Source organism: Cricetulus griseus, assembly GCF_003668045.3.
Source record: "Cricetulus griseus strain 17A/GY chromosome 1 unlocalized genomic scaffold, alternate assembly CriGri-PICRH-1.0 chr1_0, whole genome shotgun sequence".
NCBI lineage: Eukaryota > Metazoa > Chordata > Mammalia > Rodentia > Cricetidae > Cricetulus > Cricetulus griseus.
The window spans coordinates 217,457,057-217,469,415 of NW_023276806.1; positions in this window are offsets into that span (position 1 = coordinate 217,457,057).

Below are 12,359 nucleotides of genomic sequence, written 5' to 3' on the forward strand. Positions count from 1 at the left end.
TTTGTGAAAGTAAATACCATCTGTCTGGCATGAATGATGATGTAGACTGAAGTATGTTTATTATATTAATAAATGTAATATTACCACTTACAAACTTAAAACTCAGGGCAGAACACACGAATATGTGGGCATATCAAACCTCATGAGAGAAGGTAAGTCCACACACTGGATCCATGACACACACAACTGCCTGAATCACATAGAGGAGGGCATCTGTCACTGGGGTGTGTGGAACCCACCAGACCTATCGTGAAACCATGTGGTACATGCATCATGGGCTCCACAGATGATGAGCAGGGAACTGTGTCTCTAGCATTTCAGCCCAGCACCAATCCCCTCTTCTGATGAAGTTCACCAAGCAGCTCTGGGTCTTGCTGTCTCTTCTCTGATCCCCTCACAGAGCTTAGAAACTACCTCCGCCAATGCTTCATGGTGGTAGAGTTCATCCCTGTGTTATCTAACCACCCACATTGACTCTTTTCATTTATCAAGGCCTCTTTTAATTTTGAAGGTAGTATTATCTTGCCTGTGCCCAGGACCTGATGAGGTGAACCTGTTCAGTGTGATGGGTTTCTGGAGGGTGAGGCTCTTCTTGCCTTTCTTGTGAGTTCAGCTTCCACACAGGTTTTAGATATTTAGCAGTAGGTAGGGATAACCTTCTTGGGAAAGTGGCCCAAATGCCCACAATACACAGTAGCTGTAGATGGTCTGAGGGTGGCCTTCCCCAGTTGCCAGTCTCTTGAAGGCCCTCCTAAGCAGAACAGGCAGTCTCCATAAGCAACACTGTTTACTCTTAGCCTGGGGTAAGGATACAGCAGTGAGTGTCATTTGTACTACCTGTCTACCCAGAACACCTGTCTCCACATGGTGTTACAATTCTTACTTTGACAGGGCAATGCTGGCACACACCTTTAATTCTTGCACTGGGGAGGCAGAGATAGGTGGATCTCTGTGAATTCAAGGCCAGCCTGATCTACAGAGTGAGTCTCAGGACCACCAGGATTGTTACACAGAGAAACCCTATCTCTGAAAAACAAAATGAAAACAAACAAACAAAAACCCAAAATCTTTGAAGTACTGCCTAGCTCCTACTATGGTGGCCAAAATGGGGTAAGAGTGAAATGATTCTTTAACTGTTGCAAAGTTGTACTGAGGTCTGGAATCCAACAAACCATTGTTCAGAGTAGTGCTGGCTGAGATGCCACAGTTTGGGTGTCCATTGCTGCCAACCTTAGGAACTACTGGTAGGGTATTTTCTGAGCCTGTGACACTCCAGCAATATAATCTCTGGCTTACTATCCTGGAGTGATATTCTTAGCATTTTCCCAAATGTTGAAATCCAACTAGCTTTTTCATGGGATGATATTTTTATGACAGTGTATCACTATTGTGTTGTTTCTTCTGCACCATTTTTCTCTATAGCACTTCTTTAGTCTTATCTGCATGTTCCACTCTGTTTCCTGTTTTCTTGCATCATGAAGTCTGACATCCTAGCACACTGAATGCACAAAAGGATAGGGTAGGTCAGTGAAGAAACTAATTCCTCATTTCCAGTTCTGACAACAGGGGTTATAACTTCCGAAAGACAAAGGGGGTGTCGGTCTGCTCTCTAGCCACAAGTGAACTTCCAGCATATAAAAGTCCTGTTCACCCCTCTTGTGTCTGAGAATAGTGATAGGTCTGGTGTGTCTTCAGTGAGGAGACCAGGGAGATTATGAGGGTAGACATGGTCAGGCTTCAGGGTTTACTATAGGACCTTGACTTCCTGGGGACACTTTATTTCAGGCTGCCAACTCCTGGTGCAGTATCTACAAACATCTTGACCATCCAGGGTACAGTTTGGGAATGTTCAAGGGGCTGTGCTTTGAGAAGATCTTTTACTGTTGTGTTCAAGGACCTGGGCTGAGGAATCTTCCATCCCTTGTTCAAGTGATGCTGTAAAATTACATCTTCATCTCTCATGGAAACACCCATGCCATCTATTGCTCCTATTCCCATGCTTCCACAGCTTAATATCCAGACTTGTTTCCCCAGTCTCTATTACATTCCCTATCCTGGCTTTCCTCTTCCCTTCCTAATACTTGTATTCAGCCTCTAGTACTTAGCTTAGGCTAATTTACAGGGCAGTCATAAAAACTCCCAAATCTCAGGTGCTTAGAGTGGGAAAGGCTTCGTGCATGGTGAGAGGTAAGCTGTGGCTCTTTCCACGTCATTGTCATCCTGGGCCCTGGTTTAATGGAGCTTCTCCTGTCTGAAACACTGGCAGAAGAAAAAGGGGAAGACGGTGAGCTGCAGGGCTGTTCATAATGACACCTGTCACTTCTGTGCACATGGCATTGGCAATTGCAAATGGTATGCCAACAGGCTAGAAACAGTATAATCCCCCATCTGGGAGGGACCTTGGAATTTTTGAGCAAATACAGACTCCAACAAATGTGCCTCTGTTGCATACTTGCACGCTTTCTCTGTTTCAACTGTCTTTCTTCCAACATGCTTGACCAAACTCCGGACTATTCATCTCTGTGGCCTGATTCCTGCTCTCAGCCTACTGCTTAAGATAGGAATGTGTTTGTCTTCCCTAATTGTCCCAGATCACAATCCTTCCTCACTGGACCACTATCCTTTCTCCCTCATCCAATTCTCCTTGGCATTTGTCTGTTTTTGTTTGGTTTGGTCCCTCCCCTTCCAAGCCCCTCCCTCTTTCCTTTCTTGTCCCTCCCCCTTTCTTTCTGGATCTTATGCTCCCCTCAAACTGAGTATATAGCTGCAGATGACCTTGAACTGAGCCTCCAATTCTGCCTTCTATGTGCTGGTGTTGTGACCACATCTGGCTTGTCTATTATTTCAAAGGCTTTTATTGTCTTGTTGTCCTCCTTGTTGGCTTCTTAGTCTTTTTCTATAAGCACAGATTCTCTTAAAAATTCTTGCAAACCTATCCTTTCCTTTTTCTCTGTGTTTTTTCTGTATTCTTTAGCATCAGCGTTGGAACAGTAGCCAACTGTGTAGATTTTTCTGTTTCTCTTGCTCCTACCTCCTGGTTTACCAGAACTACCGCCATTTCTTCTCCCCTCTTGTTTCAGAGAAAAAGTTTTCTTTTTCCTTTCCCAAATGCTTTTGCAAGTTTCCCCTTTCCTACAGCTCCCCTTTGAGCTCTGCTCCATTTGTTTCTTTGTTTTCTCTACTAAAAGGGCATCTCTTCCTTTTCATTAGCTTTCCCCACCTGGTCTATGGATTGGCTCCAGCTGTCCTCAGGGACACCCTTTCAGGTTCCCTGCCAGTTTCTTGGAAGCCTCTTTATCTACTAGGAGCACTCTCATCAACACACTGAAACCAGAACACTTGGCCAGCTACTCAGTGTGGTGTTATGATAATTTTTCTTCTTTAGTCATCCACTGTGTCTCTTAACTGTCAAAAAGAGAAGAATAATTATTTGATATGACCTAGATATGATCTACAACAGACAGGAGGTTCTCACTAAAAGGCCGGGAATATCATGTGAATTTCTGCTCACAGGTCACTGAGCTCTGAGATCTACTCCAAGCAACACCCAGTAGTTCTCTGTTCATGGCACTGTCTTTTAACTCCTTAAATCACCAACTACTCTGATTTCAATTTCTGGCTTCCCTATACATTTGTAACCTTTTACATCAACACCCCCCCAGAACTTCCTACCCCCCAGTTTCCTCGTTCCTCAGTCCTCTCCAACAGACCAAGGCACTTGGCTTCTTTTATTTTGGGCTAAATTAAAAAAAAAAAGTTTGTGAGAATATGCAGTTCCTACCTACATGAAATCAAAATCCCACAAAATGATTATCTTACAGTCTAGGTTAATATTTCCACTTTGGTTTTATAAAGGCCACACAACAAATTCTAGAGCGACAAAGCAAGTAGCATCAAAGTAGGTTTGTCTTTCTTGAACATGGAACTTTATGAATTGTCCACATTAATGTGTAACTTGCCGACTGGGAGATATGAAATTGGAAGAGAAGCAGGAAAGATACACGGGAAGACCGGAAGTCCCATTTCAAACTACATGTCCGTGTGAGCAAGTAAAAGGGCCGTAACTATCTGACTAAATCACAGAGGAGACGGAAGCCAAGGCTCTGCTGCCGCTGTATCTTTCCCGGGAACACCCTGACAGCTCGCCAGTGCAGAAAGCAACCAGATGCTTCTGATAAAAGAAATTAGTGGCTTGTGGACAGTCTCTGTGTGTTCCAAGATAGGGCTCAAGCTTTGGGGATTCAGAGTGAAGCTATTTCTGACCTAGAGGTAAGTCCATCGAACCTTGGACTAAAACATTTTCACTTCAGAGGCTGAGCAGGCTGACAAACTAATTCTGTTCCAGGGGATGCCTGTGCTATTCTTCAACAGGTACTAACCTTAAAAATGTAAATGGGTTAAAAGTAAAACAATGCCCCTTTGTTTCAAGGCTTTATTAATCTCAAAGAAGCCCTTTGTTATGAGTAGAGTTAACCTTAACAAAGGATAGCTATCACTGAGATTGTATTGTACTCTTGATTACCATACACTAGAGTCAGAAAATCTTCCACCTTTAAAGAACTATTGAGAAGAACAGATTCAATTTGTATTTAAAGGAATGTAAAAGAGGTTCTTTAAAAATTGATACTCTCAGCTGAGCATTGGTGGCACACGCCTTTAATCCCAGCACTCAGGAGGCAGAGGCAGGCAGATCTCTGTGAGTTCCAGGCCAGTCTGTTCTACAGAGTGAGTGCCAGGATAGAAACCCTGTCTTGAAAAACCAAAAAGAAAAAAGAAATGATACTCTCAAGGCTGAACAAGTATAATATTCCTTGGCGGAAAAGCAAACTTAGAAGCTTTCCAACCATTGGCTAGAATTGGAGCTTAGTAAATTTCACAGCACAATTTTATTATTTCTCCATTTAGTGCTGATGTTTAGTAAATTGCAAATTCATTTAAAGGTGTTGTAAAGTCGAGGTTTGTGGGGTTAAGCTGAAAAAGACCTTTTTTATGAGGTGCTGAAAGGAATCTTTGTGTGTATGTTTATGTGTATGTATATATGTGTGTATTGTTAGACCCCTGGAAAACTCAGGCCTCCGGGGTCTCAGCCCAGCACCTCGGTCACTCCAATCACCAGGCAGATTCGAAAGCTTGCTGCAAACTGCATGAGGCTTTATTGTTGTTTAACGAGCTAACCCATGTTAGCTCGGGTCTTTCACCCACCCGCCATGGCCGATGGCTAGCAAAGACAGCTCCAAGAGTCTGTATAGAGATCTTCTAGGGCAGCGTAAGGGGAGTGTCTAGGGGTACGCACAGGCTCAGGATTGGTGTGCCTCCAGGCTTGGAGGGCTTGCCCTGTGTTGATTGGCCAACTGGTTGTTATGGCCCATAGGCCCTCCCAGGGTGGTTGCTATGCTCTGCATGTCATTGCTGTGCGCTTGTCCGTAAAGTACACACAGAGCCGTAAAGCATAGCACCACCAGCTAACTTCTGATTGGTTCCTTGCCACTAGGCAGTCACCTAACCTCTAGTGACCAAGGCAAGGTCAGAAAAGCTCTTGTTACTATCATGGCTGCCGAAAGGGGCAGGCATCTGACCTTAGTGACTAAGATAAGGTCAGACAAATACGTGTTCAGCTGTTATGGCTGCTGAAATGGGGAGCTGGTCCCTTCAGTATGTATGCATGTGTGTGTGTATGCTTGTGTGAGTATGTCTGTGTGTGTGTGTGTGTGTGTGTGTGTGGACTCAAACTCTCTATGTAAGAGATTAATCTTGAACTTTGACCCCTCCTCTTCCCATCCCCCAAGCACCATAGGCCTGCAGCACCACTTATGAAGGGACCAGCTCCCCCTGTCGGCAGCCATAACAACTGAACACGTGCTTTTCTGACCTTGCCTTAGACACTAGAGGTTAGGTGCCTGCCTCGTGGCAAGGAACCAATCAGAAGTTAGCTGGTGGTGCTATGCTTTACGGCTCTGGGTGTGCTTTACGGACCAGCGCACAGCAATGACTTGCAGAGCATAGCAAACACCCTGGGAGGGCCTATGGGCCATAACAACCAGTTGACCAATCAACACAGTCCTCTCCAACAGACTAAGGCACTTGGCTTCTTTTATTTTGGACTAAATTTTAAAAAAAAGTTTGTGAGAGTTGGGGCATTGGTGGCACACGCCTTTAATCCCAGCACTCTGAGGCAGAGGCAGGTGGATCTCTGTGAGTTCAAGGCCAGCCTGATCTACAAGAGCGAGTTCCAGGACAGCCTCCAAAGCCACAGAGAAACCCTGTCTCAAAAAAAAAAGTTTGTGAGAATATGCAGTTCCTACTTACATGAAATCAGAGTCCCACAAAATGACTATCTTCACAGTCTAGGTTAATATTTCCACTTTGGTTTACACAGGGCAAACCCTCCAAGCCTGGAGGCACACCAATCCTGAGCCTGTGCGTACCCCTAGACACCCCCCTTACGCAGCCCTATAAGATCTCTATCGCTTGGGTGATTGGGGTGACCATGGTCCTGGGCTGAAATCCTGGGGGCCTGAGCCTCCGGGGGTCTTTCATTTGGGGCTCGTCTTGGATTTGCTACCATCCCTCACCTGAGTGGAGTCCATCTTAGAGGTAAATGGGTAACCTAGTCTGTCTTGTCTACTGTCAGCCAGCTCTGTCTTTCTGTAAAAGCGCGTTCGGTTTTCAGTTTTCAGTTGTCCTGGCAGTCATGAGGTCGGTAGATGTGCCTAGAGGATCGAAGACTGCTGCCCTGGGGATGCCCAGGAGGAACGGAGGACCAAGGATGCTTGGACCTTCCCAGATAGTGGCGATTGTAGCCGCCTGGTTCTGCCGCCCCATCCACCCCGAGCCATTGCCTTATAAGCAGTGCGGACGGATTCTGGGATTCTGTTGGCGTCTGTTCTTTTCTGTCTCTCTGTGTGTGTTTTTATCGTTCGTTTTCAATTCAGGATCCACCATGACACCCCCTTTCATTGAGTCACATGGTGCCACACAGGGTAACTTTCCTTTTTCTGTCTTTGTTTCTGTATGGTTTCTGTGAATCCTAGAGGATTGGAACAGGCTGTGTGACTGGCCAGTTAAGCAGGTTTTTTGTCTGATCTGTTGCAACCCATGGTCTGCCTGCCTGCTTTTCAGTGCTGGCTTGGCAGATCCTGAGCTGTATGATTCTGTGTCAGTTTTGTGTTTTCATGTCTGCTGTTTTTGTTAATTGTGTAAATGTAAAGGTCCTATGTTGGGTTTGCTAGCGAAATCTGTAAGTAGGCCTTGGGCGGAGGTTTGGGCGGCAGATTATACAGTCTGTAAAAAGAGGGCCAGGCAGCCCAAGGTCGTGCAATCTGTAGGAGGGGAACTTGGTGGGACCAAGCTGCCTGCTCCATCTGTAAGGGAACCCAAGCGGGTCACCCAATCTGTAGGGGGTGACTTGGTTGTGGACCAAGTTGTTACCGATGTGGCTAGTCATCTGAAATTCTGAATAGGACCCTAGTCTAGTCTGTGTTGTGTGTTTGTTAAGCCTAGCGTCCTTACTGCCCTTACTGCCCTTACTGTCCTTACCGCCCCTGTGTGTGGCATGCATATGTCAGGTGTCTTTTCTTGCTGCCCTGAGCACATGGCGTGTGGGACAGGAGTTCCTCTGCCATGCATTAGAGTGTGCTGCAGCGGGGTCCCCTGTCTCTGAGCACATGGTGAGGCTGCTGTTCTGAACTCCAACCACTGCTGTGGCCATCCTACTGCAGGTCCTAGCATGGTGACAGGAGTTTCCCTGCCCTGAGCACGTGGCTTGCAAGGCCACCATTTGCCTATCCTTCTCCCTGCTCCACACACGTGGTGTGCAGAATGTAGGAGCAGGAAAACTGCAGGGGTCTCTTTCCCACCCCTGCATTGGCAGAGGGTCTGGGATTACCAGCAGCACCCCCCTCCCCGCCACCTTGCAGGTCTCTGGACCTGGGGCCTGATGATGAACCATCTGGCCTGATCCAGACGTTCTAAAGAAACAGCCTTAAAGTTATTCAAAACTACAAGAAGGACTTCGGTAAGAGTTTTTATGTTGACTGAGAAATGAGAGAAAATGTAGGAGACTAAGGAAATCAGAGGAATGAATGAAGGTATATAGAAAGTTAGAGAGGGTCAAAGAAAGTCATAGAAGGTCAGAGGAAAGGTTGTTAAAAGTCAGAGAAAAATGTAAACTATTTGCTATGGTTTCTCATGTCTACAATTAGTAAATTTAAAAAATTGGTAATATTAAGTTAATTCTGTTTAAAGAGTTCTGTTTATTTCTCAAGTAGATTATGTATGCTTGTTTTAAAATGTTCCGTTTCCTGGCATAACCTAAGTTCTGTTACAATCATACAGCTAAAACAATGATGCAGGTTACTGCCATTTTGCAGTCAGTCACATGGCAAGCTGGTCACAGGGCTGGCTGGTAGCCATTTTGCTGAAGCTGAAAAAAGATACTTGAACCGCCATCTTGACTAAAGGTGACCACATGGAAATTAGGAGGTATCATTGTAAGACCCTCGAAAAGCTCAGGCTTCTAGGATCTTAGTCCAGGACCTCGGCCACCCCAATCACAGAATGGAGGCGAAAGCTTGATGCAAATTGCATGAGGCTTTATTGTAGTTTAACGAGCTAACCCCATGTTAGCTTGGGTCTTTGATCCACCCGTCATGTCGGATGGCTAGCAAAGACAGTTCGAAGCTGCTTCGAACAGATCTTTATAGGGCAGTGTAAGGGGAGTGTCTAGGGGTACGCACAGGCTCAGGATTGGTGTGCCTCCAGGCTTGGAGGGTTTGCCCTGTGTTGATTGGTCAACTGGTTGTTATGGCCCATAGGCCCTCCCAGGGTGGTTGCTATGCTCTGTGCGTCATTGCTGTGCACTTGTTCGTAAAGCACACCCAGAGCCATAAAGCATAACGCCATCAGCTAAATTCTGATTGGTTCCTTGTCATGAGGCAGGCACCTAACCTCTAGTGACTAAGACAAGGTCACAGAGCACATGTTACTGTCATGGCTGCCGAAATGGGGAGCTAGTCCCTTCACCATCTTATAAGCAAGTTCTTTTAATTAAGATTTAAAATGTTAATGCTTCTATATATTACAGAAAGATATCAAGGGATTTTAAATTTCTTTTTAAAACCAGTTTTTTTGAATGATTATGTTTTTTAAAAACATTTTTTATTAATGTTTGTACTTAAAGAGCTTCAATTTAGAATCATTTTTAAGCAAAGCCTGACAATGCAAAGTTCTTGTTTTATAAAAGCTGCTAATCTACTATAAGATGTTACAGTTTATGTTTTCAGAAGTTAAGCTTAAGCAAGCAGCTAAAATGTGTACATGTAGCTATGTTCATAGAATATAAGTTAACTAACTATATGCAGTTTTAAACTCAACTGTGCTAAGTTTCAAATATTTTACTGAGTTAAAACCAGTTACAGTCAGACTGAAAATTAATTAATTTCAGAAATAAGACCTTACCTAGCCACCTGTGTGCTTAATGTGTGCTTAAGGCAAGTAACTAAAACAGATAGACAGACCTCTAATGCTTCAGAGACCTGCCTAATATGGCATTTAAAATGTTATTTTAAAAGTTTATAATATCAGACAGACTGCCAGATCTTGACAGTGACCCAAAGTCTCCAAAGAAGATTATGAGGCACCTCAGTTCCTGCACCTGGATGATGGCGATGCTGACCAGTGAGCAAGATGCTCAGATGTGATACCTGCCGCCTGCCAGGACTTGACCAAGACTGTGGACAAAACTTCTGGAAACTGGAAAATTGATTGCACCCCCTTTGCCTAGACAAAAAAGGTCAGTCTTTTCCATGTCCCTCTTCCACAGAGAGAAAAAACCTCTCACCTTATAGACCTGGCAAAGATTGCTCTTCTTTGATACTTCTGCCTCCAAAACTAATGAAGAGACTTGGGTATGGCTAACTGTATATGGACTGGCTCCTGTCACTTTTTAATAGATTAGGAGACTGTATAAAATTTACCCTTCTCAGATCTCTGTAAGTATTAATGGTTGTCAGTTGGAAACATCAGGCAGTCAGATCCACTGTAGACTACAGTCAGCATGGAAGCTGATAAAGTAGTGACTACCTACTGTTCAGTCACAAGCTCAAGGTTTTTAAGTTTATTTTGGTTGTCATCTAAGTACAAACTTAAAGGGCTTTTCATCAGGCCAAAGGCACCTCTGTCCAATCCATGCCTGGCTCTCTGGACAGAAGAAAAATATACATGCTTCTAGCCCAAATCTGTAGTTTTTGCTAGGACTCAAAGTTATAAATATGTCCCTGCTGTTTGAACGGATATCCAGATATCTGCTTTTTCTGCACTGTGGGCTTCAGTAAATAAGTTTTAACTTCTGTTCCCAGTTTAAACATGTCTTAAACGAGTTTCTGCTTGGGAAGAGACATCTGAGTATCAGTTGCTGACTACAGGCTGTTCCTAAGTAGACTTCGAGCCCTGGACTTGCTGTGGATGTGAACCAGTCCAACTGATGTGGATAACCCCTTGTCTCTACAACAGAGTCTGCCAACCAGAAGATCCTGATGAATTCCCCATTGCCTAAATTCCCTTTTTGCTTTTGACTAGCCTTTCAGCCTTCTTGGGTTCCTAACTTCATCCCAAAGTCAGCAGGAAGTAGCATGGGAAAGAATATGCCACCCATTTTCCCTGGTTGAAATGCTAAGTCAAAAGGAACTCCCTTACATAGGGGATACCAATATCACTCACTCCCTGATGGGGACACTGGAGAGATAGCAAGTCCATGATTGGAATCTCCAAAAAAGGAAATGGGGGAATAAAGGGACCAGCTCCCCATTTTGTCAGCCATAACAGCCTAACACGTGTTTTCCTGACCTTGCCTTGGTCACTAGGAGGTCAGATGCCTGCCTCGTGGCAAGGAACCAATCAGAAGTTAGCTGGTAGTGCTATGCTTTATGGCTCTGGGTGTGCTTTACAGACAAGTGCACATCAATGACGTGCAGAGCATAGCAATCTCCCTGGGGGGGCCTATGGGCCATAACCCCCCAGTTGACCAATCAACACAGGGCAAGTCCTCCAAGCCTGGAGGCACACCAATCCTGAGCCTCTGAGTACCCCTAGATATTCCCCTTACACTGCCTTATAAGATCTCTATCCCGTGGCTTCTAGGAGTCTTTCCCAGCCATCTGCCATGGTGGATGGATGAGAGGCCCAAGCTAACATGGGGTTAGCTCATTAAATAACTGCAATAAACCTCTTGCTGTTTGCATCAAGCTTTCGCCTCCACCTGGTGATTGGGGTCTCCGAGGTCCTGGGCTGAAATCCTGGGGGCCTGAGCCTCTGGGGGTCTTTTACTTACAGTCCAATAGAAGAGGTTTTGTACTTAAATGTTCAAGGTCTACTGATCTATTTGAATATAATGTATCAACTTGATGTTGACTTTGTGAAGATATCTGCCTTTGCACAAGTTTCTTAGGACATTCTTTGTTTATACCACACAATCTGTAGGCACTGTTTGTACCAGTTCAAGTCTGTTTTTTAATTTTTTTTTTTGGTAGGGAGTGAAAGCACACATCTTTAATCCTAGCATTTGGAAGCATTGTCGGGAGGAACATTGTGATACCAGCCTGTGTACCAGCATTTTTCTTTTAGGCTACCAACCAGCTCCCAAATTATGAATGCTTGGTCTAGCTTAGACTCATTTCTTGCTAGTTCTTATAACCTAACTTATTTCTCTTCATCTACATTTTGCCCTGGGACTTTCTATCCTTCTTTCTGTATGTCCTATTCTGTTTCTGCAGTTTGGCAGTTGGCTGGCTGATCCAGGGTGGCTCCCTCTCTTTCTCTCTCATTCCCTCCTCTCCTCTCTCAAGCCTTGGATTTCTCCTCATACTTATTCTCTTTGGCTGCCAGCCCCATCTAATCCTTTCTTTGCCTAACTTTTGACATTTCAGCTTTTTACTAGACAAATCAGATGCCTTAGGTAGGCATGATGAGAGAACAACACATCTTTTCATAATTAAACAAATATAGCAGAAACAAGTGCAATTCACCTTTACACAGTTAAAGCAATATTCCACAGCATAAACAAATATAACACATCTTTACATAGTTAAATATTCCACAACAACCTGGTCAACATAGCCAAGCTCCAGGACAGAGAGAACTACATAGAGCAGTGGTTTGTCAGCCCTATATATCCAAACCCTGCCTGTAAGTAGAGCATAACGAATCCACCTTATACAGTTAATCCAAGAGTGTGTATGTGTGTCCTTCCAGCTATTCCTATTTGCATTACAGTCTCATTATTTCATCCAGTAATTATGCATCCGCATCTATGTAACAGACACTCTTTGTTAGGGAGTACTGAAGACTATGTACTACTAAGGAGG